Source organism: Stegodyphus dumicola, chromosome 3 (assembly GCF_044657685.1).
Source record: "Stegodyphus dumicola isolate Sdum_Otavi_A_Nest chromosome 3, ASM4465768v1".
Lineage (NCBI taxonomy): Eukaryota > Metazoa > Arthropoda > Arachnida > Araneae > Eresidae > Stegodyphus > Stegodyphus dumicola.
Genome location: NC_140770.1, coordinates 181,691,620 through 181,716,839, shown reverse-complemented (window position 1 = coordinate 181,716,839; position 25,220 = coordinate 181,691,620). Strand labels below are relative to the sequence as shown.

At 33.9% G+C, this 25,220-nt stretch overlaps 1 protein-coding gene across 3 annotated transcripts in view; it reads left to right on the top strand.

Moving 5' to 3' along the window:
- LOC118183122 (cubilin-like) overlaps positions 1–25,220 on the top strand; it is a 501,423-nt gene that overhangs the window by 377,411 nt on the left and 98,792 nt on the right. The gene's annotated exons all lie outside the window — the stretch shown is intronic.

Sequence of the window (25,220 nt, the reverse complement as noted above, 5' to 3'; positions counted from 1 at the left end):
TATACAATTTTATGAAGAACTAATTTGCAATAATATATAGCATACATGAAAACAATCCAAGCATACTTTATATTAAAGTGCAATGTTATGTAATCATTGATGAAAATTACATCCATCAAAATATACTTTATTGTTGACTTACTGTTACTATTACTTTAGGATTATTAAAAATCATCATCAATTCCTACATGCTGTACAATCATCTGCCTTTTAAAAATAGAACTTGTTACATTTAATATTTCAACAGGTTTTTCTATTCAATAGATATTTGATAATATAAGGAGTTAAGTAAATTTGAGCTAATTATATTTTATTTTTACCAATTCTTTACAGTTATACCACAATTCATTACATTACGAGTTCATTACATTATTTTATATTGACTTCAACCAAAACATTTCAGCACATTTTGAGATAAAAGACTGAAGTACCTTGCATCAGTTTTAGCTGTAATAAAATTACGCTAATAAATTTCTTCTTGAAGTTTCTCGAAAATGATGTTTCTTTTCGAAAAAATTAAAACAGTAAGGAAACAAATTTCTTAAAACATCTTTCTTAATGCTACATTATATAGAAATTTAGGAAATGTTAAAAAATGTTAATGAACTGTATATGTGTTAAAATACAATATATCACATATTGCACATATAACATATCAAATTTACTGAAATGGGAAAATATATACATACCTGAAAGCAATCTCGCAATAGCATTTGGTTTGAAGCTCGCACTATCCACTGGAGCATCTGCATTTACGCTGACTTCCTTTACCCATTTTGTGCACTCTTCAATCGAATTTAAACTTGATCGTATCGTTCAACTTTCCAGTTGTTGGAGCAGTACAGGAAAAAAAATCTAATTTTACACAGTAATTACTTTACATTGCACATATACTCTACGAAGACTTAAACGCCGGATTTGTTTACAATCAGATGGCGGTACATCTACCACATACCGTATTTATCCTCTTTTCAAATCGCGCCAACATAATAATTATGCCAAATTTGTTTCTGGGCATGCGCAGTGTGCGACATTCGTCTAACACTGTTCAACTCAATGTGCGGTCTGCCATTACGCCGCCGGGACTCGAATCTGGACCTCTCCAATATGTGCCGAGTGTGCTACCGTTACACCACGAAAGCATGCAGAAAGGAGGGAGAAAAGGTGGGTCAGGCTGCGAAGACATTTGGTAACTTATATACTCCCCCTTTTAAAGGATGACTGTGTATTAAGTGATCCAGTCGCCAAATCCCGGTTGAGAAGAATCGCCATGCATCACCGTTTAGTTCAAGCGCCACTGTTCATACATTTTTTAAAGCTGGAGACGTGAAAAATACGCAATGCCCTTTCCGGGACTCGAACCTGTACCTCTCGAATACGCGCCGAGTGTGCTACCGTTACACCACGATGGCCTGCAGAAACGAGGGGAAAATTACCTTATATACGCTCTTTTTAAAGATCGATTGTCGCCAAATCTTGGTGGTGAAGAATCATCATCCACCTCCTTTTATTTCGGGCGCCAGTGTAGAGACATTTTTTTTTTTTTTTTTTTTTTTTGAAGCAGGAGACATGAAAAATGAGCAATGTTGAAACTCGAACCTAGACCTGACCTGATTAAACAATCAGAATGCATTTCTTGCATTTTGAAGAATAATTTCCTGCAACCTCATTTTTTTTCGAAAAATCTCCGCAAATAAAAAGAGAAAATTATTCATATTATATTCATATTAAGCAGTTACTTATTATCAATCTTTACTTATATTTCAGATATTAGGTAGAGGAAGAGACAAAAGAAATTGAAAGAAACTGAGAAACCTACTGAAGAGTTCTTAAGATTTTTTCACCTGTAGCTAAATTCATAAATTACTATTTGGATTTATGTTATGGCAAACATAAAAAGACAATCTGTTTTAGGAAAGGGGTGCCTTCGTAGAGGATTTTCAGGCAAAACTGACTCGTATTCGCATCATCTTGCGAAAACAATGAAAATTCTTATGTAGCCAACCTATCTCGGGACTCAAAACCGGGTCGAACTACTAGTATTTTACAAGTTTTAACGATCGACCGTTCGTGAGACTTTAATTTTCACACAACCTACGTTTGAATAAATAGGTAAAATGGGGGTGTTTAAAATACTGTAGAAGGACTTGAGAGCCCTTTCCTAAGAGCGAAGATTAGGTGCAATTTTCCAGTCAATCTTTGCATAAATCGGACTTGTCGCCCAACCGAGATACTGGTTACCTACACTGACTGACGTACTGAAGGACCGGGGTTCGAGTGCCGGAAAAGGCATGGATATTTGTAAATGTATAGTGTCTGTGTTGCATGAGGGCCCTCTTAATATGCGGCGATCGAAAGTCCTATCGAGAGGTCGGGGTGTGGTAAGAGGGGTGGGAGACTCACGTACCCATCCCCCGGGATGCTGTCCAACATAATTGGGGGGGGCGGAACTAAGCAAAGTATTACTGTCACCTGAATGATGCTCGAGGCTGTTGCCAACGACAGGAGCAATCTTGCACTCCTTGCCACGACGAGTTTCATAGGCTTTTTCTCATGTCACTCTCAAACAAGTGAGATATGTCAGAACAGCATAAATCGGCCTTTGTGTGTTAATGAAATTTCGGCTGTAAAAGACAAGATAATTTTCATCAGATTTGTAATTTGTAACATAATATAGATTGAATGGCATCGCGTTTAAATATTTTTGTTCTAAAATTATACAAAATATAATAACAAATATGCAAAAAGCGGAAATAACTTCATCACGATTCAACAGTTTTTAAGTCAGGTGGCTCTTTTTATAACGCCTCTTTAATTCTAATAATGATTCTCTAATCACTTGAGCCCACAAATACATTTATAACATAAAAAGGTCACCCCGTGTTAGCAATCGAACGCGGTAATGGTACTAATTACAAATAAGCTTAATTAAGCAATCATCATTAAGTTGAACAGTTAATTCTAGAATTGTAATAAAGACATTTTATCTTAAGCTTTGATCAATTTGCGGTTGCCTCATTAAGTATAGTATCTGGTAAAAACGATTTAGGTGTTACATTTTCCCTCCTATAGACTGGCGTCACTGAATGAGGTTAAATAAATCTTCAATAAATGTTCAATAGGTCTTACAATATAAAATAAAATTATTACTAAAAAAACAATAAATAAAAAAAATCTGAAGGGTTTCAGATTTTAATTACGTCCAAAGGGACTTTTTTGAACGTTTTGAGTGTTACCTTTATTTATTAAATATCGTGTTCTTTGCACTCAAACCATAAAATTCAGTTCAATAGCAATGTCGTAAAGTAATTTTAAAATGAGTCTATTTTTAGAATTTCTGATACACAGTTCCGCGGTGCTAGAGATAAAAAAGGTTTTTTTCAGCCGTAGAGTGTCGCCATTGCTCGCTTTGAAATCCTTGAATTTGTTAATCAAAAAATCGTTAAAGTTTTACAAAATAGGAAATCGATTATAAAACAAATTCCAAATTTTAAATTTGGTTTTCCACGTGCCCATATTCGTAGGAGGATTACGTCATTCAAATTTCGACGTACCGTTGTTTTATCACAATGCGAGAAATATACATAATTTTTTTCAGATTTTTTATTATTTAATTCCTTCAAATATAATGCAGGACTCTAACATTTGGTGGCAACAGTTTGTAAAGTAAAACGGATATTTATAGCGATTCAACGCAAAATCGCAAAACGAAAACAATAGTCCTTCAGGGACAAAGCCCCTTTGGACTAATAAGATCCGAAATTTTAGAAACTATTTTGCATCTGAAGCATTGCAGCGAAAACGACGTATATTGCAGAAGTGATATAATGATTGATTTTACTATTTTGTAATTATTTGTATGGGAATAGAAATTTTACTTATGTGAGGTAGGAGGGAAATAATGTGCTTTATACGGTTTTTAAATAGCTAAAAGTCAAGATACCTGTATATAAGTCAAACTGCACCAAAGACGATTCTTTATCGACTTTATTGCAAAATTTCAGTCATAAAATTGAAAATCCACGCATAATCCGAACGTTATGTATAAACCCAGTTAGTTTAACCATAAATCCAAATAATTGATCTTATTTTCCTATCAGAAGAGTCTCACATAAGTATCTCACATAAGTAAGGCCAAATTCCAATTTGATTTCATGCTCTCTCCAATAAATAGAAGAGTGAGCATTGTAGATTTATAGAGGACTTTCGGAGCTAATAGCTTCTTTTTGTCGATTCTCCCAATATTTAAGACATGTTTATCATTTACTCTTTTGCGATTAGCTTTCTGTTGTGACTAATGTCACTTGTCTGGCCTCATCATCAGAACAGGCCCACGAAATTTATCATGGCAAGTAGTACAAGATTAAGGTATCCCGTTGACAAGACGTCTTGGGCACCACATAGTTATCAGGATGATTTTGCCCCCTTGCCTCCCCTCATTTTTGAGAGACAGAACCCCGAGGGAGGGCTCTGAATGTCTACCATTCCCCTTGCCTTACCATCTAACCTTAAAAGAGCACTTTTGGCTCGACATATATTTAGAATACCCCCATGCCACAAAGACACTATACATTTAAAAACATCCATGCCTCCTCCGGGATTCGAAACTGGGCTTTTCGTCACGGTAGTTCGTCACGAATCACTAACCATTATCCCAGTTGTGCGGCTCGAATAGCGTAGAAGACTTTACTTCGTTTCTCAGCTAAGATGCAAGGCTTAGATCTTCGCTGAGAAATAGATGAGTATTCTGAGTTGGATACGTATTTTGAGTTATTTGTTTAATCTTTATTAGTATTAAGTAAAGTGAAATTAATATTACTTCAATTCTTTAATCTAAAATGTTATTTTGTACTAGAATAATTCTTGTAGCGCATAAACTGATCACTCCAAACTTCGTAAGTAAAAACATCACGGAATATACTACAATTGAAAGCACAATTTCAATATGTATCTGGAAAGTTTCAAAATTATGAATTACAAATGAAGGTCTTATGGCAAAAGTCTGACGTTTTTAATTAAGTTATTTAGATAAATATTTAGAGCAATTTAGTTATTGTTCAAATGTTTTAATCAATCATTGGTGAGTTTCAAATATGGCATCAGTTTTATTCAATTTGTTTAAGGTAACATACTTCGTACGAAGGGCGTTTTCCAAACTGTTTATTGCCCACCAGCGGCTGAGCGGTAAAGTTGCTGAACACTGTTAATTCGGTCCGAGGTTCGAATCCCGCGGACGAGCTGGCTGCATGCGCATTTTCCTGATTTTCCCCACGTGTATACGAGTCAGTTTCCCTTAGAACGTTCTCCACGAAGGAATTAGGCTCCACCCTTAGGCAGATAGCCCTAGTGTGCTTTGCCATAATTAAATAGACTAAACCAAACTGTTCATTATATTTCTGAATTTATGAGATTTTTTTAGATTGCTCACACACTTAAATATTATCATTACAAAAGTGATAAAATAATTATTTTTACAAATTTATGGAAAAAAAAACTCATATCAAAATTAACAAAAACATCAACCATCACCGACAAGAAAATGATGATGATAAAAATATGACTTAATGTTAGAATAATAGGAGTATTGATTCACTTGTAATATTTGGCAACACTCAAAAGTTAAAGCATATATATATGTATACACTGGTGTGCAAAAATTAAGGACGAGACGGTTTTTTCAATATAACTTTGTACAAAAGGTTTCCAAATCAACACATTTAATACCGTAAGATCCCCAATACGTAAGGACATGAGTAATGTAAGCAACACTTACTAAAAGAGAAATCAGAGGGATAAAAAGAAGCTTTATTGAAAAAGTAGCATGGAGCGCAATGCGACTGAAGGCAAAAACATCCCTGTGATGGGTGTCCAGCAAGAAACATCCGGTCTTTAGTAGGGGATATGATTTTCCCTAACTGCTAGGCAGGTTTCACAGCGTCTGCCCATGCTGAGAATGAGGATGTCAATGAGTTGTTGAGGCATTGCTGCCCATTCGTCTTGCAGCGCCAATCGAAGCTCCGGAATCGTTACTGGTGGTAAGGTACGAGCTGCCAAGCGTCTGCCTAGAAAATCCCATACATGCTGGATGGGATTGAGATCCGGAGATCGTGCCGGCCAATCCATACGTTCAGAGCTGTTCGGCAGCTACTGTGCGATGACATGGTGCATTGTCGTCCATGAAAAGGAACTGCGGACCCATAGCGCCGCTAAAAAGACGCACGAATGGAAGAAGAATCTCGTTACAATAACGGGTCCCATTGACTGAACCTGCGTTCTAAGATGTGAAGGTCTGTACGACTACCAAGCATGATGCCTCCCCAAACGAGAACACCGCCACCTCCATACCTGTCCCTTTCAATGATGTTCGAGGGATGATTGCGGCTTCCCCGCTCTCTCCAGATGAGTATGCGATGAGAATCGCTACTCAGACTGAATCTGCTCTCATCTGTAAAGAGTACTCGTCTCCATTCATTGTCTCTCCAATTCCGGTGTTCCCGGCACCACAGGGAACGTCTTCTCCGATGGGCAGGCATTAGAGGTACACACCGTACAGGGCGTCGTGCAAACAGACCACCATAGTGCAGTCTTCTGGCCACGGTAAAACGCGATATCGGTCGTCCAATCGCCTGTGTCGTGTGTCTAGCGATTTCTCCCGCTATCTGCCGCCTGTTTCTTCTGGCCTGTAAGGCAATATACCGGTCATCTGCGGGTGTGGTTCCTCGTGGACGACCACTACTAAACCCCCGGATAGCTGTTCCTGTAGTTTGAAATTGTCTCCAAAGTCGTGAAAGGATGCTGTAAGCAATTCCGAACTCTGCAGCCACAATTGTCACACTGCGGCCTTCCTCCAACTTCCCAATGATTCGACTTCGGGTAAAAGCATCCAGATGTCGTCTAACAGATTGATTATTCGCCATTTCTCGCTAAGGCAGCAACTCGGTGTGATTTTAACTGCTATACGGCGTGCAATCTCTTTGCCAGAAATACTGATGTTACACCGACAGCATGCTTTATACTACTCAGACACTCCCCCATTACGTCTACCTGCATATCTGGGCATGTGCTACCGTACATCACCTTACTTAATCTCCTGATTGGTCTTTCTGTCCGCTCTGCCTCTTCGTTCAGCTGATATGTTAATTTTTCGACTTCGTCCTTAATTTTTGCACACCAGTGTACATATATATATGCATTATTGAAGGGAAAATGATATAATTAAAATCTGTAAGGCTAAGTTCTTAATGTACAAAACTCTGTGCGCAGAATTTCAAGGGATTCTATTAGCAACTTTTAAAATGATCGTGATTGCTGTGAACATAAATCATAAAAAAATAATTGGTTAAAAATCGAATTTTACAATTTCAAGTTACTTGATATATATGTTACTGCGAAAGACCGAAATCTGAAGAATGTGAACATGCACTGATTGGCTTGTTGTATGTCTGAAATATTTGCTGAATATCTGTATTTCCTCTTTACACTGGCAAATGGCGACATTCGCCATGCATTGATAGGGAAAGTTGAAGAAAATTATTTTTGTTGCGTTTTTAAATCATACTTTATTATTAAAACATATTATGATATATGTGAAAATAGGATAAATCTTGTAACAACCCATGTTGAACTGTTGAATGTAAAACGAGCCGTACATTCTAAATGAGAAAAGAAAATAACACCAATAATAAACGAACTTAATTATGTTTGTTATTATTGCAATATCAATCGGGGATGGTTCGAATGTATAAGAATATAACCAAATATGTCTTTTACCAATGTATTTGCAGAATGTCGACATTATTCAATTTCGATCTTTCACGGTAACATACATACACAACTCACATTGCCAGACGAAAATGAGTAAATACTTATTACAAAATACTTTGCCATATTCCCCAAACAAATTGAAATGTTCGAAATTATTTAATTAAAAAACGAACTTATTTAATTAAAGTAAAATAAAGCGAAAATTACATCTTTAATTCGCCCTTTAAACTTTTTCTTCTGGTGTGACAAACAATAACTTCCGGTTTGTGGTGGCTCAAAAAAACTGGTATATCTCCACTACTAACCAATATATCAAGAAATAAAAAGTTGTTTTTGTTAGCTAAAAATGTGGCCTTTAAAAACGTTAAATAAAAAAAAATTGAAATTTTTTAATCCCAAACCATCCTTTTGAACGAGATCATTTACTTTAGTAGAATGCAATACATTACTTCCGCTTGCCTTACATATCGCGAAAATGTTGTACGCACGTATGTATATAGAAGTATTAAACATAGTATTTCAAGAACGGATAGGAAATTCACTTATATCTTGGTAAATACTACTGGATGTTCTATTAATATAGCACCAAACTTAGTTGATTGACAGCTGGCAACAACGAGAACAGTTGTTTCCATGGAACATGCCATCTCAACCCCGTTAACTCTGTTAAAACTGCATATCTATGCAGGGTCTGACTTCAAACAGGGACCGAATAAGTGCAGAAACATTTTATTTCACAGCATGTTCACAGGCTCTACACTACACAGCATGTAATGTAAAGCCGGAAAGAGGTAAAACACTCTCTAATTTAAAATTGTCACTTCAAGGCCGTTGTCATACCCATTTGAGGTCGTAAGTTGTGTCATCATCACGGCGCAGTATTTATTTCCTCCATCTTATTTCTGAGTATAGTTCAAGTTACTCTTCATTCGCATGCTTTTCTTGAAGCGAAACAGGCAAAACGGAAAATGAAATGGAGGAAAAAATTAAACAACTCGACTGTTTTTCCGCAGTTGCTGTTCCCATGGTTGCCAGTCGAATCGGATGGCGGAAAGTAACCTTTAAATTCCTATTTTAAACTAACCAACTAAGGTATGAGGGCGGAAGACTTCAACTTCGCTTATTCGTTCTACAGCAAAATCTTGGTCACTTCTAGGCGTCAGATATAGAGACAAAGATATGTTCAGAAAGACCAAATACTTGCAAAAGCTAATATGCCTCTCCCGAAATTTAGCGTGGAATATTCGATATTAGGATCGATATTGTAAGTAAACTTCAGTTTATATTTTCACATTTGGTGAACCCCAACACAGTCCTCAACGAAAATTATTAATATAATTGAATTTTACAATATAAAATCTGTATACATTTTTCATACAAATACTACTTAAAATATTGAACAAAAGCATAATCGTATATCTGCATGTGTTAAAATAATGAACAATTTACAAATGCTTTTATTATTTTCAGAGAATTAATACATGTTTATAGTTGCTTTTATTATACGAGGATTCGAGGAACAGAGAAAAACCAACATTTGGGTCTACTAATAACCCAGGCAGCATGCCTCCAAAAATATACGTATAATTTTGGTGAAATAAGGATGTGGTAATTTTTGTACGTTATTTTTACGAAAGTTTTACGAATAAAAACAACTGAAGATACTATCGACGCTTTATCGTATTTTTTACATGCGTTATTTTTACGAAAATTATACGAAATGAAATGTACTACTAAAAACTGTCGACAGCATAAGTATTTTTCATTCGTTACTTCTACGAATATTATACGAATACTAAAAACCTTTTAAAAAATCTATGATTTAGAGTATCTGTGTTTTTATTTCTCTTTTTATAGTTTTTTTCTTCCTTTCAAACAAAAAATATGAAATATGCGCAAAATTAGAAGCTTATTTTAAATGAGTTTTAATGCTGTATAGTAATATTTTTATTTAACAATAATATTTTCGAAATTGCAAGCTGAATCCTGATATTTTACATAAATTCCAACTCCTTTAATCATTATTATAAAAAGCACATGAGGTCACTCCTGATTGCAAATCAAATCAATCTTTAGGATTTTATTCTTGTGTAAGTGCTTAAACCAGTGTCCTTCAGACTCTACTAGACTCACAAACAAGTTATTGCTGTTGTCTGAAATAAAATGACAAAGCCTTACGAAGATTAAACTAACCTGTTTATTAGCTCTTGGAATTTATACAGAAGGCACTGCTTGTGCTACACAACGAAATCTTGCCTCTTGAGTGAACGTACAGTGAAACTGAAATTTACGTAACGTAGTCGAAGGCTTCGCAAAGTGATCTACTTAAGCTGGCTCAACTTCGCCTATTTAACGTCGGCTAGAAAAGTGGTTAAAGTCAGAATAAATCTTGGCAGAGCTGAATGGAACGTAGAATGCGAGAGAGGTGCCAAACGCTCTAACTCTAAAGAATTCAAATCCTCGGCTTAAATACCTACAACCAATTTACATTCTGGTGAGGACTACGAAAAGAAGTTACAGTAAAGTTTCATGAAGTCAACTCTAGAGATTGTTAAGGCTATTTTCTAAGAGTATCTTTCAACAAACTAACAATTAAAGGCTATTATTTGCAAGGCAATAACCTCAGGTAAACTTGTTTTAGTTACAGATAAACTAGAAAAAGTCTCTTTTTTTTAAACATATCCATTTTGCGTATTCTTCGGTTAGAAACGAATCAAGCAGAGTAGATTAATTAATTCCTAATTTACTTAAGTAATTAAATTATTAGCATAATTCAGTTAGAATAGTATCATGTACGAGTAGAATATTTGATATTTTTTTTAACATTATCCTTGCTAAACTAGAATTGAGAAATTCTGATTGAAATTATACATCCTGAATATGATATTCTGCTTATGTTTATAACTTGAGCCCCGAATTTCAATCTTGCACACACACAAAATGCATTACAAGAATATCCATTGCAAAATGTAGGGAGCTCAGACACTGTAAACTAGACATGTCCAGACGTCAACATCCATTGCGTAACCAGTCAATCCCCATATTAAGGCATTCTGAGAGTTCTAATTCCGTAAAGCTCACAGAACACAGCTGTCTCAAATCAAATAAACGTATCTAATAGTATAAGTCAATTCTTTCATTTAAATCAAGATTACGATGAAGAAAGAAGACAGATGTCTTAACACCCTCACATAGAAACTACATTTTCTGTTTTGTTAGTTGTAAGAAAGTTGTGAAAGATCTGTTCATAATTGGTTTACTTTTAATAAGATTTTCTGCTGAGAACTGACATTCTCTACATGATCCCCTGTTAAATTTTGTTTCATGATCCGAAAACTTCATTATTTCGCAATTCAAGATTATAACTGATTTTACAAAAGTATCGAATATTTTATTATAAAAATCGAAACCGCTTTAAATATAAGAAATACATAATTATAAAAGAAAGCTTTCTGTAACGTAAGATTAAAAAAAATTAAAAAAAATCATTGAGATTAAAAAAATCATTGAGAAAAAGATTAAAAAAAATCATTGAGATATATTTTACCTTTGGTAGACACAATAAAAAGCAGTCTTTCTTAATCGCAAAAAGTATTAATTAGCTGGGAAAAAATATAACGTAGTAATTCGCTTAGAAATTAATAAATGCTTAAATTCTGAAAAGAGTTTGTCGCATTACAACCTATGAAGTTCAGATTTTAATTAAGAAATGAATATTTTTAAAAGATTCCCAGCCTTTTTGATTAAAAGGGCAAAATTAATTTGTTTCATTAAAGTTCTACATAAAAAAAGGCGAAGCTAACAGCTGTTACTGTGCGCCTCAGTTAAATATTTACGAACTTCATCTTGCTTTTGAAGTCGTATTCTTTCCTAATTAACATACTTATATTTATTGTCTGATGGAGAACATTTTCGTAAATTACTGATTATGCGTTTCATCTTAACTAATAAATCCTTTAAGTATTTCTAAAGTATATCATAAAATGTAATGGAAACTGAGCTCTTGTTTTGAATAAAAACATTGAAAGAGAAAAATGTTTGTTAATGTTGATTACAACACTAGTGCATGGGAATCTTAGTAAATCAAGGGTGTTGAGTCACTATAATAAAATTTCTTGACATTTCACCCTTTTGTCTAAAACACAAAGTCATAATTTTTAGAATATAAAATTCACTTATACATTTCAATGGAAAAATAGTGTTGATGTATCTGAATGATATAGCTAAAAAGAAAAGATGCATTACAAACTACAAATGAGAATACTGTGATCCACAGGCGATTGGATGTATTGCTGCAGATGCTACTGCCTTATTTTAGCAAACTAATAATCATAATGGATTCTTGAAAATTTACAAAAAAATTTAATCTCCTATTACTACTATCTCTTAAACATGCGCAGTTGTTTGTATGTTTTTCTACCTATGAGTAACGAAATTAACTGACATTTTAATATTTTGAACTAATGGATTGTTTAGAAACGATTTCGCTTTTTCTGATATAAAATATAGTAATAAATTTTTCAAATTATATTTTCCTCTTTTGTTAGGTTGATAAGTAATAAACTCTTGATGAATCTTCGGATTATGGTAACTTGGCGATTTTTTGGCGAAAATTTGGCGACCAACCCTGCTACACCAACCTGCTAGTTTTTTTTTTTTTTTGTGGGGGGGGGGACGTTATTTTGTTTTCACGAAGTAAAGACATGTTCTTTTTTGGGGGGAAAGTGCAGAATCATCCACTGCTTGGCGGGTTTTTAAGAACTGCATATACTCGGTATCCATGTACACATCGGCCTATTTTCACTTAAAAAAAATCCCAGAATTGCACAAAATGGCATTGCGCACTCATTCGACTTTATCCATGTACACATAGACCTATTTTCACTTAAAAAGTCAAAGAAAATTGACAAAAATCCAATTCTTCTTACTCCTGTAAAAAGCGCCAAACAAATAAGTGGACGATTCTGCTGCACTTTACACTTTTTTTTAATCAACATTTTTTCCAACAATCTGCTAGCCGGATTACGCTTATGCTAGAACTTTTATGGAACAAAAGTGCTTAATTATGACGAAGATTAGGTGCGAAATTGTTTCTAAGTGCTTATTAGCTAAAATCACGATCGGAATTTTCCGGAAAGTAGTAGAACAAACGTGCACAAAAATTTGTTTTTACAGGGCAACTTTGGAACTCTGTACTTCTCAGATTATTGCTAAAGTCCTAGCTAGTAACCTTTATCGCCTTACCAAAATGTCGCCAAACTACCTGTTACCATATTCCAAAGATTAGCCAAACTCTTTATTGGTGTTGCTACTAATCTATCAGGTTATACAGCACAACAAATTTTCTCCTTTCTCTAAAAGATTTAACAAGAAATGACCAATTTCTATACCCGAAGTCTGTATAGCTTCTAGAGTATTCTAGAAGCACCCATCAAGAGAACTTAATGCATTTGACACGTCTTTCTTAAATTCATATCTTTAAAAAACAGCAAAATTTAATCACATTTTTGCTTTATTATTTATTAGCCAATGTGTTACTAATTGTGCCTTGATCCTTCTAATATGCAGAGATGCGTAAACTACTATTAAGCAAATGAACACGTGCTTAGAGCATAAAGGACAGAGCACCTCCAAGAAGGGTGCTTAGCGACTCCAGTAAAGACACCACATCAAAATTTTCCCAGTACCGGTACTAAAAGTATATTGCAACCAAACGCAGATAGAGAGCGAATAAGGAAAGAGGAAAACAGGCGTAAAATGTGTGCGGGGTGGCACAGAAATCTTTGACGTGCTTAAGAACTTTAAAAGTCTTAATCCAGACCTGCTTATATAGTATACTTGAAAGATTATGCCTTGATTATGAAGTAACTAACACTTTAAAACTCAGGTCTTGAGGTGAGTGACTACCAATGATAATAAAAGTTTATCGAGTTAAATAATAGCAGCACTTAATAGTGATATATATTTGGATCCTTTAGTAACTAAAATTAAATATAAGCATAGTTAAATGAAGTTTAGTTACGTCTAATGATATTTTACCAATCTTTATAAAATCTGTCTGACTTTTAGAAAACGTTTCGACTATCTGAATTTTACGTTGGCACAAAATATTTGTATAAGTAATTCATATGAGCGATCGAAATAAATAAGTATGCTTAAATATATGCAGGGTTACTCTAAAAGGTTCATTCATTTTTCAAAACGCTATATGTTCAAAAGTGTTACACGTACAAATATGAGCGATATATAAAAATAACCGCAAGCTCACCAAATTTTCTGCACGCTATAGAAATTTCTATGTGCACTCTCTGGGTCACGCAACAGCATCCAAGCAGTAATTAAACTCGTTCAACACATTTTATAGCGTCATCCTGTCAATGATATCACTGCAACATTGATCCGTTCCCTGAGCTCTTCTAATGCTTTTGGTTGTAAGGTTCATAAACTAAGTCTTTAATGTGCCCCCAAGGAAGTCACAAGGCGTTAAATCTGGTGACCTGGGGAGCCAAAGGAACCAAGCGAAGTCATCCTCACCAATACTCCCATTCCAGCAATATGGAAGTTCATCGTTCAGGTATCGACGAACTTGAATGATCCAATGAGGGGGTGCCCCATAGTGTTGCCAGACAAAATCTCTGGAATAAGTAGCGAGTTGTGTAAGCAACCACAACTGCAGCATATCCACGTAGCTTTCGCCAGTCACAATCTTAGTATACAAAATTGGTGGGCATGCGATTATTTTCAAATATCACTCATATTTATACGAGTAATACTTTTGAATACATAGCGATTTGAAAATAAATTAATCTTTTTTTAGTAGTCCTCATTTTGTGTAAATTTATATAAACCTTTATAGAAATATAGAATACTTACATAGAAATTTATATGTGCACTCCCTGGGTTACATAACAGCATCCAGACAGTAATTAAACTCGTTCAACACATTTTATAGCATCATCCTGTCAATGATATCACTGCAACATTGTTCCGTTCCTTGAGCTCTTCTAATGCTTTTGGTAGTACGGTTCATAAACTAACTCCAAGGAAGTTGAAGTCCTTGAAAAAGTTGAAGAAAATTGAGCTAGCCGATAGATATTGACCCTTCATCTAAATACTCCTAAACAGCTACATGCTGAACGTCACAGTATGTTAAATGAGTTACAACTTCAGTAACTGCACGCGAAGCTACATTACTTGGATCCAAGAACCAAAACTCAACTATTTCTCAGCAAGAACCAACTGCCATAAAATTAGGCTTTCCTGTGTTGCCGGATTAGCGATTCTCTGTGCAGGCAGGTAGCAACCAAATCTTCCACCGCGATTCGTACTGAACGATTTACTCTCCTTTTAACTTCCGCTGCTAACTATAAAATCTGCATAATCCTCTGGACTGAGTGAGAATCTGATGTGCAAAACATAAACGGATAAATCAACATAAAGCTAGCTGTTAGTAAACCTTAAATGAGACAGAGTGTTTCATATTTTCTTAACACTTGTTAAGTTTTCTACAGATTATTGGACACAGATTATTCTACAGATTTCTACAGATTATTGGATTATATATTATTTCTACAGATTATTCTTTTTAGCTATCATGAATGTAACTAGATCTACTTAGGTGTTATTCTTTGTGACTTCACACAAAGACTTTAAAATAAATTCTTTAGGGAAAGGGTGTAAAAGATTCTTTAACTTGTAGAGACATTAGAAATTTTTTGGAAGCAGGAAACATGAAAAATGAGCAACGCCTTTGACGTGAATCAAACCACGGGCCTCTAGAATACACGGCTAGTGTTCAGACCACTACACCACGAAGGCACGCTGAGAAGGCTAGAGAAATACCTCATATACTCCCCTTTTAAAGGGCGACTGGGGTTTAGGGAACCCAGTCGCCACATCCTGGGTGTAGAGAATCATCATCCAACACCCTTTTAGTTCAGGCGTTACTGTAGAGACATAAGGTTAATTGAAAGTAGGAGAGATGAAAAATGAGCAACGTCTTCGCCGAGAATCGAACCATGGACCTCTGGAATACGCGCCCAACGTGCAGACCACCACACCACGAAGGCATGCTAGGAAGGCGGGAGAAATACCTTATAAACGGAGCACAACGCTTTACAGACGCCACGGACTTACGTGCTTACGATCACCGACCACTTGCTGTGAGAACTTAAAAGATAACATAACACTAAAATTGAAGGTAAGAGTTACTACACAATTCAGTTTAAATCTAACATGTTGAACTTACATCGGCAGGATAATAATTCGGCCGACGGAATGCGAAGCTGATATTCAAGTTTAACAACGGATAGCAATAAAAACGTGCGGTCACATAGCGAATCTTTTCTGACTAATCTGACTAATCTTTTCACTACATCAGTTTAAAAAAATATACTCGTTCTCTCTGACTAATTTGCATACTGGAGAGGAAACGCGGAAAGAATAAGAGAAGACAGAAAAAGCAAACAAATTAAAGTAAGTATTAGTAGAAATAACTGAAACGTATAAAATTACTGGTATTGCCAAAATAATTTTACTAGTAATCAGTATAAAACGACAAACTAAGATAAATAAAAATGTGTAAGTGTCCTTTGGATGAATAACTTTACTGTTTTTTAATTACATTAGTAATTAATTATGTTAGTTTACAAAATTAGTACTATTGATTGATTTGGTTAAATATTTTGTGTCAGACAAGATTATAAACAACAGTGTTAGTTATTTGATTAGAGAGAACGAATTCACTATGTAGCAAAAGGCGTTGATTTATTTGAAGTATAAAACTATATTCCTTTTTTAGAGCTCTTTTGCGTTTCGTTGTACTTATCTCACTTGCCTGACAGTAACATTCGAAAAAATATAACCGAATTCTCATCAAACATATTCTGAAAATGTGTCCAAAATTTTATCAAATATTCTTTAAATGCAAAATGTTACCTTGAGAAATACTAGCAAATTCAGCTTTGAATTTTAGTGTATTTAGCGGAAGAAAGCTAACAATCAGCATACTCTGAGTATCTCGTAAGGTGGATTTTGGAGTTGAGAATATTGGTGGATGAATGTATCAGATGAATTTTTGAGTTATTAATATTTCTCTTTGTTATTCTTTAAAAATGCTATAAAAGCTTACTTTAAAAGTGTTTTTGTGCATTTAGAATCCGTTTGAGAAAAGATAAAACGAAAAGAGCACTTTGCTATCAGTGTAAACAACGAGTCTAGAAAAGGTAATCTGTCTGTCCGGTTAGCCCCTTGAGGGCTAGTTTTCAAAATAGAGGGGGATCTGTTGTTATCAGTTAATGGAGTTTACGCTGCTTTATCTCTTGATGAGCCCCCACATTCGGTTATCTAGTATTTGAAAGGGGACTTAAAATATCATTAGCTTGGTATTTGGTATCTGGGAACTCAGTTCCCCGTGCTTTACTTTACGTTTCTTTTTTCCTTTCTTTTTTCCTTTGTCTGAATAAAACAAGGAGATAACTTTTAATATTTTCCCATTCTCTTTTTTATGGCTTCAGAAAACAAGCGAATCAATATTTTAAGTCTAGAAAATGCCAGAAAGCCTACAAGTAATTGAAATATGAAAGTTTGTTCACGGTTGTCTTTTTAATAGAAGGAAACTATCTGAGCAGATCATCGCAACATTTTAATAGCACTTTTCAAATCGATAGCGAACGGGTTCGTAATAGATTGAATGCACAAGTCCGATTATAGGTTAATAAAATTTATTCTTATCACAAGAAATATAACGGAACGCTGGATTTTTCCTCAGAGATATTCGTACAATATCACGCATTATAATCAATAGCTATATTTTAAACTACTAAAACAAAAACTTTTAAGTAAAACGCAATGCAAAGAGAAAGCTAATCCGATCCCTCGCTGAACTCTAAACAGTTATAGCAGCTAATTAAACAACAACCTGTCTGGACGTTTTATAGCTTTTAAATCGGTCGCCAGAGATTCTAGTAATTTCTGCTTCTAGAGATTTCTGGAAAGCAAAAGAGTAGAATTACGGTTCCAGCTAACATGGTAGTCAATTACATTTATTAAATTTAAATATAAATTACGAATTATCTATTTATTAAATGTTAAATGCACTTGCTCCTGTATTTTAAATTTCCCGATGTAGTTTTCTCTTAAAATATATCTCGTGTTTAATTGGATGGGAAAAAATAAATTATAATTCCACTAAAAATATCTAACTAAATACAAAATTCATAACAGTGTAATATTAATGCAAATACAATAGTTTTGTCTAACTTCCTTCAAAATATCATCGTTTCATCTACGAATTTTGTGTAGTATTTTATTTAAGTTCCTACTATTAGCTCACAATCTACTTATACCTTGTTCAAATTTTCACTCGTTAATAAAATACTTTTTATTCTTTCCCTTAAGTTCAAATATATTTTTTAAACTTGTAGTGGATGACACTTGACGTTAACACAGTTTTGCACATATTAAAATATTAAGGAAAAGTATTTTAAGTCAATTCCTACTTAAGTCAGCAAAGAGAAATTTTATTTTAGTTACTTTTTATTAAAATTTTTTCGTTTCTAATTTATGAAGCTGATGGTGGTATACAATTTCTCATTGTGTCCATCTCTTGTAAAGCTTCATTATTGCAAGGAACCTTTCCAGTGAGTTTCGAGCAGTCCAGTTCTTCAATTAATATTCCATCTACAACGAAACAAATGTTAATGATGAAACGAAAAAATGTTAATAATGTTAAAAAAAAGTAACTAAAATAAAATTTTTCTTTATTGACCTAAGTGGGAATTACTTAAAAAAATTATATTACTTGTTACTCTTAATTATAAGGACGTAAAACGATGGAATTCATTAAATGAAGAAGTTATTATTTTTCTCTACATCTATTATAAAACAGTGTGATTGGTAGTTACTTGGTAGAATTGAAATAATTTATAGGACATTAGGGCTTCAACTCCCTCTGTCTCATAATAATAGTAACATTTGATGAATTTAATTTGCGCCATAATAAGTGTAGCAAAAATAAATAAATAAATAAAATAAAATACAGAACGCAACATTTATTATCAAAAACCTAGATTAAATTAAACAAAAAATTAACAATATTACTCCTAAATTTTACTTTAAGTGTTCATATCGTTTCTGGATTTTTCAATAATTTCTTTACTACATTTTAAACTTATAAGTGGGATCCCCTGGCTGCGAAGCATTGTTTTCCTTATATTGTGCGTGAGCTTAAAATTATTGGAACCATCGTTTTTCGTTGCTTCCAGTATAACTTGTTGAAGTGACAAAAACTTATTATCCAATATTATTGGAACAAATGTCATCAGAGTCTATATTTATTGCTTCCATGGTGTTATAAGATATTTCTCCCTCCTTCTTAGCATGTCGTCGTGGTGTAATGGCCAGCACACTCCGCTCGTATTCGAGAGGTCCGAGGTTCGAATCCCGGAGAGGACATTGCTCATGTTTCATGACTCCAGCTTCAAAATAACCTACAGTACCTGTACAGTGTTTGCTCTGCTAAGAGGAATATGTCTAAGTGTTTGCAATTGTTTCTTTAAACTTGCTCCATACTGTCAATGATCTTGCATTATTTACGTCCATAGTTTTTTTTTTACTTCCTTCTAGGAAGTAAAGGAAGTACTGTATTTCGTGAAAACTTTTAACCAAAATATCCATTTGACTGCTCTCGAATTTATTCGAATGATGGGTTTATATGGCACCTGCTCTTTCAGACAGAATAAAAGCTGTGTTCTTAAAATGGCCTGTAAAATGGAGTTAAAAGTGACTCAAAAGAGGTTTTCTTTTTTTCTTTTTTTTCTGTGGCATCTGTACGTATGTATATATCTCACATAACTCAAAAACGAGTTGTCTCTGAACGACGGATTTTTGTTTATGGGACTGCTGTAACATGTATTTGCCACCTCCTGTTTTGGTTTTTAGAGACATTAGGATATGAATATGGAAGCAGGCAAGATGAAAAATGAGCAAACGATTTCGCCAGGATCTCTGGAATACCGGCCCAGCGTGCAGAACCACTACACCACAAAGGCAAGCTAGGAAGGTGGGAAAAATATCTTATAGGTTATATATATATATATAATATAATTGAAATAGAAATTGTAAAGCTAACTAGTAATATATATATATATATATACATGTAATATATGTAAAGTGTATATATATATATATATATGTAATATTTCCGGGAACATATAGAAGAGTAATCAGCTTGCAGTCATCGTGGCTGGGAGTGTAAGGCGGTATCCAAATGACGACAGAGAAGTTAGTTGTTTTGATTCCACGTCTTTCTTAAATGGCCAAATCATTATTCTTTCAGATTCTCCAAGATTACATATGCAATAGTAATTTAAACTAAATAGAATTAACTTTAAATTTAATGCATCATACTGCTCAAACAAAGGAAGATAGATGGGAAGAGCAGTGGCAAAAGTCTTATAGCAGTAGGAAGAAGAAAACAGTCTGACTAAAATAGCGCAAACTCTGCATTTAAGCGGTTACATAACACGCCAGAATGTTCTGGAAAGTACTGGTCTAGGGCGAAGATTCTGAAATTACGGAAAGTTAATTAGAGGTTGCCTGTTCGCTTACAGAAAAGCCATAGTACTTTTTATATTTTACATGTACTATATGTGTGTGTACCCTCTCTTTAGCCGGCTTGCTAAGCTCAGATTTTTATTATTTATGTTGGTAGATTGTACATTTTGGGCCTTAAAAGATATTGAATTAATGTTGTTATGTCATTCTTATGTTCCGGTTTATGTTTTTATGCCTTTAATTAATCTGCATGCAATAATTGTAGATTTATCAACAATTTAAAAGTTGTGTAAGTGCTTTTAAGCCTAACGAAGTGCGCCATTTGTTTACATTTGAAAATTTTAGTAGACTAGTTAATTAACTCAGTTTCTGAACTAATTTCAGTGTCCTTTTGTCGAGTCGGACCAAAAGTAAACTTCTAGTCTTGTGAACCAAAAAAAAAAAAAAAACTTCCTTCCTGCCCGCAAGATGAATCCCTTGTTTTTGCGTGGACTAAATTCGAATTTTAATTGTAAAGAAGTAAGAACTGCATTTATATCTACTGAAATTCGAGGAAATAAGTTTAAATGAAATGCAGCGAAAAATTTGTATAATTTAATAAACCGTACAAAGATGTAATGTAATGTCCACATCAGATTTGTTTTTCAAAGCATCAACAATATCATAAGATTTACTTTGGCGATATTTTTAGGAAACCCGTTTCCAAATTCTTAATATGGTCATTCTGTTGTTCTTAAATTGTTTTGCAGCAAACGAAAATGCACCTTTCTGCAACTTTTCGTTTTTCTTTTGATGCATCAAGAACTGGACAATCGCAGCTCGATCTTTTATTGAAAACTCCATTTTTTTCATTTTGCTTTCAGAATGCGCTGATATTCAACAGAAATTAAATAACTGATTTCGATCAGTGGATTAACCTAAACATTGAAATATGTGTCAAAACAAATGGCCAAAATCATGAAATATTGATTTTTAATGAAGGCTTCGCAATTTTGGGCTAAAACATAAATTATAGCTGCATTCGCAAAGATTTCTGATTAAATACTCACTTATTGATATTATATTGCTACAGAGGGAGTATTTGAGATATCCATAGAAACCGTGAAACAGAGTTCATTAAATTCTTCAAGAGTAAAATCATGAGTGACAATTATTTTTATTTTATTTCTGAAGGGGAAGGTAGTATTGCTAAAAGTTTTTCACTTCAGAAGCTACGAAATAATAAATTAAAATCTATTGTATCTAATGAAACTTGCTTAATGTTTGTTATAGCTCTTTATAGACTAAAAATAAGAGCTTTTAGGGTTCTGAGTTTTATGATTTATATTCAGTGAAGAAACATAAAATTTAAAGTAACTGCTATTAGTTAATGCAGATTTATTACTTCTTTTTAGCGAAAGAAAAGAAATAGATATAAAGCAATAGTTATTTTCAAGCTCCTGAAACCATTTCATGCCTGCCAGTCATTACCTGACTACCTGAAATCGCTTTAATGTTTTTGCTATTTTAAAGAAAACATACTTTCTTTTAATTTCTGTCTTATTCTGGGTACACCAATATTTTTAGACACATGTGGAAATGCAAATCATTTGTCATATTTTTTTACTCTAATGCATCCTGACAATATTCATTTGATTATGACGTTATAAACACTCGTCTTTTTTTTTAATTATTGCCTGTGGTTCTAATTTGTATTTTCTTATTTTTACCGTCAACAGTTAACAATATTTGATAAGGAAATCTTTCTGCTTATATTTCCTTGATGAAATCTACAGGACACTCTGATATCTTGCCATTTAAGACTCAAAAAACTTTATTTACATATATTTATAATTCGGTTTCTTAGAGAAGAACATTCATCATTTTTCTGTCGCTGCATCTCAATCAAATAATCCGCAAAGTAAGAAAAGATAAAAAACATAATTGCGCCCTCTCGTGGCCAGTAACATGAAACTGTAGCATCTTTTGTACGTCTATTTCTTTTCATGCTAATAATATTCCTTTCCATAATTAAACTTCGATTAAAGTTAAGTCTGAGTAAAGTTGAATTACTGATAAAATACATATTTAAAAGAAATCCACGCTTTAAAAGTTGCTGAAAATATAAAGAAGGACCTTTTAATCTCTGAGAATAATATCTTCCCCTTCCAGATGCTTTTAAAATTCTGATTCATGTGTTTTCTCCTTCTTTCCCTACTTTCGCATCGTTCGTAAAGGCAGAAAAAAGTGTTAAAACTCTTATCAAGTGAGGGTGTAAATCATAAAAATATAAATAAAACACCATCTCTTCGTAAACACTTTTAAAGGGAGAGTCCCGGAAGTGCCTTGGCATCCATTAGAAAAACCCCGAAGCTCTTACTTACGTAACTCGTTCAGGAAAGATAAGATTTTCGCAGCTGCAAATCCTCGTATCTCTGCTAGTATTACATAAAGAAAATGAGTCTGTAAAGAGAATTCTATAATATTTCACAAAAGTTTACTTCAGTTTTCATTAGTAGTTGTTATGGACCAATCTTTATTCTTCGCTTTCCAAAATGCAAGTTAATAAAAAGAGACTTTTGTATTACATAGTAAAAACACGGTAATATATTTAAGAAAGTGGAACTGTTTACTTTTAATGAAAATTTTGTTTCATATATTATTTATAGAAAGAGTCCACCTTCAGATTTGTAGGTTCTGTCCTAATTCATCGCCATTAAATAAGCCTTTTAAGGGCAATCATGAGTATTTCAATTACATTAGAAAACACTAATCTTATTAATTTGATATGCATGCGTTAAACAGCGAAGTCCTGCTCATATTGTGAAATTGAAATTTTTCTGAAACTGATGTAGGAAATCAGCACTTAGCATAGCTTACAGAAATCAGTAAATTTTTGTGAGCAGGAAGAGGGGAATTTCAGGATTGTCTTCGACTGGATTCGAACTCCTGATCTTCCAGCTGTTTGTTCGACCCCGACTTCGAGAAGGACTGATGAGAGTCACGATTGGCAATTTAATTTCTATTTTTTTTTAAATGTGTTTGTTCTTTGCAATAGAGCAATGCATTTCATTTGCTGTCAAAATCCCTTTACAAAAACCTCCAACTTTCATATAAGGTCAAATTTTCCTGTTTAAAGCATAAATATTTATGCAAATGAAACAGAGTTTTTGGTTACGCTATGTTTAAATCGCGTTTGAGACTTAAGATTTGCATGCTATTTATAGTAGTAAGCTTTTAAACTCACGGCGTGTCAAAGCTAATATTAGAATTTTTTTTTTTTTTTTTTTTTTTTTTTTTATATTTCTTATTATCTGTAATCAACCCAAGTTCCGAAGACTTACGTATTTGCCTGATAATAAGTAGCTCCTCTTTTCTCGAAAAACAGAGATAATCGATGTAACAAAAAACTATAATGTGCTGGAACAACGAATAATCTACGTACGCACAAATATACTCTTTCAATAGAATATAGATATTCAGTTGTCTGTCTATAATTAAAGGTTTACGGGTTTAAACCTTAAAATGTATCTCTCTCTAAAATGTCAGAAATACTTGATAATTTTTTATTTTAATTCCAAAACGACCCTATCACTCTGTACCCTGACTCCTTTACTCCCAATAATCATCAAACGCAAAATTGAATTCAAAAGGAATTGACAAAAATTTTTATATGTAATCTAGAGTCCATGTGGGCAGTAGAAGTTAAACCTACGAAACTTCTTGATTTAGAAAAATATTTGAATACACCAAATGCACTTACGTCACACAAAGCACGAGAATTACAAGATACTAATAGAAAACTGCTGAAGTCTAAGATCCATCTTTGAATTTTAATGCTTGTTGTCATCTTTGAAAGGTTTCCCTAATAACTCTATAAATATAATCAAACTATATATTACTCTGATTTATTACTAAGCCGATTATTTAATATTTTGCCAATTCCAATAGTAATGAATTGGAAAGTCATCCCTCTATGCGGAATCATCCCTCTATGCGGAAATTGCGCTATGTCTCATTAGTATCCACTTCAGTTTAAATTTGGCGGCTGGCTAAGTGTCAGAAGATCCGTAATATGCTTACGAAACCATTTATAAGTCAGCATTTTTGGAAGAAGGATCATATGATTTTGATGGTATAATGAACTCAACGTGTATGTTAAACAAATCCCCAAATGAAATTTGTGCACCTCGAAGAGGTCAAAGCATGCTTCAGTCTCATTAATGTTTTATGCGCCATGCAGTTATCTACTTCCACAAACAAATTCTTAGTTTAAAACTGCTGGAAACGAGATTAGTCAGACTAGGCCACAAGTTGATAATAATCCAAGATCGAATTCCGAAATTTCTTAGTTAGGTGAATGCGAATTACTCTGTGTCTTGGGTTTAGCAGGATTATGCAAGTAGGTTGATAACGACTAAACCTTGTTGAATGCAATTTGAACTATATTTTGCTTTAATTGAAGTGTCAAAATACATCCTTGTTAACTTAAATATTATGAAAGCCAAACTCATTTATAATGTGTTATATTAATTATCCTGATAATCCACTGGTCGTCCCATTTTCTCGCCAAATTTTAACGCCCATACTGTGCTCTTACTGCTGCCTGGTAAATCCTTTTAACAGCTTCATGGGAATTTCATGACCGTTGGGTATCCCCGAAATACGGGGATTCAGTTTTCAGGTTGGCATGGTTTTCCAAAGATCAAAGGTGGCGATACGTATCTTTCTCATTACTAACCCAACTAAGTCAGCACAAAACGGATAGGACATGAGTTTTGCATCATATACATGAGTTTTGATTGAAACCATTTCTTCAATAGTTATAAATTGAAAATATTCCCTCTTGTTTACCTTCAATATTTGGCACTTGAGTTTATTACATGTAATTGCTATAGTGTTTATTTTATATGTGTGCTAGT